We start from the raw sequence: 3,259 nt of genomic DNA on the forward strand, positions 1-3,259 counted from the left end.
ATCAATTTCAAATAATTTTTTCCCCACAATTAATTTTTTTAGTTTTACTAGATTTAAAACTCCATGTGGTTTGACTCCGGTCTCACCGGGTTATATTATAACTAGACACTCTTATACTTGAGAGTAATACACTTTTGAGTCGTGTCAATTTACATCTATTATAGTTACAATTGGATATTTGTACAAGAGTTTATAACTTTATTATTACTCTAGTAGACATTTAAAAAAACTTATGAGTTCAAGCATTATAGGATAAGATGGACAACTTCGCCTATTTTCGTAAGAAAATTAAATCTTAACTTCCACTAATAAATTTTATTAGTAGCAATGTGTTCCCCCATTAAATCCCTGCCCTTTCTTTTCTTGTTAATAAAATAAAAGGGAAAATGCTAACTTCTCCTTATTAGAATTAATATATATCATTTAATCTCTTATTGTTTATATAATAGACAATAACCCTCCCTAACAGCATAATTTTACAATATTACTTTTATTTTCAAATTTATTTTTATTTTTATTTATTATAAATAAAGTAAATTATATGAATAAAAATAAAAATTAAAAAAATAAGTATTAAAAACAAAAAAATATATTTTAATCTAAATAAAAAATTAATAATAAAATATACCCATTTGAGTCATACAAACTTGAAAAGATGGATACAACTCTAACCTGATCATCATTATCCCATACCAAAAGTAATTAACTAATTATACAACTAAGAAAACAGAAACATCAATCATGCCAATGCAAGGAAGTGGATTCAACTTTTCACTTTTATCCTACACTCATTTGTTATCTATGTACATCATTTTTGCTTTGCAACACTTTTTCACCAACACAAGAGTGTCGAAATAAACAATGATTTTAAACACCAATAAAAAAGATTATGAAGTGAAAATTTCAGATATCTTTTAAGGATCCTAACTATAACAATTATAATTTTTTATAGTTGTATATTTTGCTACAGAAATATGGCCATATGGGAATTAAGGTCAAAATTCTTAATCCATTTATCCAACCAAGGGTGAAATTATATTTTCTATTTTAAATTAATTTGTAGGTTCTTATCATCAAAACTCAAATATTAGACATTATTTTATCATTTTATTTTTTGGAGGGATGAACATATACACAATATTTCTTTTATAAAACTTTATATAAATTTAAAACTTCAATAGTATAAATACGTAATATTTTGATAAATATATATATTATCATATTGATAATGTAATTTAATAGCGTTAGGGTTATATTATTAAACCCTCAATTTAATAGTTTTCCCAAACTTTAACAAAGTTTAGTATCCTAAATTAGAATATTTCTATATATAAAATAAATTATAAATATTTTATATAAATTTTATTAAATATATAAATATAAAATACCGAAGTGGGTAACCTGTTTATTTTTAGTTAGGATCTCAATATTTTAACATAATTATTAAATAAATTGTATTTGAATCGACTAAAATTCAACACAACACGAACACGACTCTACGGTTCATTTTACCAACTCTAAAATTAACTTCCATGCATCACGTGACATGACATGAACATCGATCGCAGCGTTAATTAATATAATTTGCGTGCATGCAGTTGAAGAGTCATGGAGTGAGCAGTTCCTTGGTGGAGAAAGTGACGGCAGAGGTCCATGACTTCTTCGATCTCCCAATGGAGGAGAGAGAGAAATTTTGGCAGCGGCCTGGAGAAATTGAGGGATTTGGGCAAAACTTTGTTGTGTCCAAAGAGCAGAAGCTTGATTGGGGATACGGCTTCACTATGTTCAGTCTCCCAGCTCTTTTGAGAAAACCTCATCTATTTCCTAAGTTGCCTCTTCCGTCAGGTGGCTTCATTAATTGCTTGCATTAGATAATTCATTTTCTGCCATGTTCGCAATAATTTGTGTTCAATTATTATGATATTATTTATGATTTTAACATCATTAAAACTGCACTATTTTTATTTTGTATGCAGAGATACCTTAGAAGTTTACTCAACAGAGCTTAAAAATCTGTCCATAAAAATAATTAACCAAATGGCAGAAGCTCTAAAAATGGATCCCAATGATAGCAAACAGTTTGAGGATGGGGTTCAATCAATGAGGATGAATTAGTATCCCTCATGTCAGCAACAAGAGCACGTTATTGGCTTTAATCCTCATACTGATGGCTCTGCACTAACCATCCTCCTCCAACTCAATGAGATGGACGGCCTTCAAATAAAGAATTATGGAATGTGGGTTCCTGTTAAAACCCTCCCTGATACGTTTATAATCAACGTTGGTGACATTTTGGAGGTACATAACTTATCAATTTCTATACCCCTCTAATTCATCTCGTCTTTTTTTTTTTGGTTCGCATTTTCTCCTTTTACTTATTCATTCTTTTATGATTACAGATTTTGACTAATGGAATTTACCGTAGCATTGTACACCGTGCAACTGTAAACTCAGAGAAAGCAAGATTGTCTTTCGCCACATTCTATAGTATGAAACTAGACGGAGAAATAGGACCAGCACCAAGTCTTATCACACCAGAGACTCCGGCATTATTTAAGAAAATAAGTTTTGTAGATTACACCAAGGGATTTCTCTCACGCAAGCTGCAGGAGAAATCAAACGTTGATTTCATGAGGATTGAAAACGAGGACAGCAAAAGCTATTGAACGCCTACAGAGGTAAGTGAATTAAAGTTGAGTTATATTCAGTTAATAATAATACTATTCATGTAATTTCAATTATATGCAACAACTTGTCGGGCAGTCATGGGATGAAATTTAATAATTTGTGAAGTTGTTTTTAAGTGTAAAGTCCTAATTAGTGACAAGTCTTTATGGCAAGCCTTTGTAATCTGATTAGACATTACCAGATAAAATACCGAATCATTCAAGCGACTAGAGTGCTTAACAAGTAGCCTATATTCATAGTGCACTTCAAGCGACAAGAGTGCTTAACAACTAGCCTGTATTATATTTTGGAAACCACAGAGCACAGATTGTGGTGTCCAGATTTTACAAGGAATATACATATACGAGTCATATGACAATTTTCCTTCCGGATTTGACTTGACCAGTAAGAGAGAAAACATATATTACTACGTTCTGCTACAACTTTTGATGTAATAGCCCCATCAACTGCATGCAGCATCAATAAAAACTGCAAGCGACCCCATGATTTTGGATATGTAAGTCCACATATCTGTGTGAAACATATACTCTTTCTCTTTCTTTGCGTTCTCGTGAGTAATCGGTTCGACTAT

The 3,259-nt window shown here is 30.8% G+C and overlaps 1 pseudogene; it reads left to right on the forward strand.

Annotated features, from left to right (window-relative positions):
- The first annotated feature begins 1,610 nt into the window (after positions 1–1,610).
- LOC102630466 (protein SRG1-like) lies at positions 1,611–2,666 on the forward strand (annotated as a pseudogene).
- Positions 2,667–3,259: the final 593 nt, after the last annotated feature.

Source organism: Citrus sinensis, chromosome 4 (assembly GCF_022201045.2).
Source record: "Citrus sinensis cultivar Valencia sweet orange chromosome 4, DVS_A1.0, whole genome shotgun sequence".
In the NCBI taxonomy this organism is placed as follows: Eukaryota; Viridiplantae; Streptophyta; class Magnoliopsida; order Sapindales; family Rutaceae; genus Citrus; species Citrus sinensis.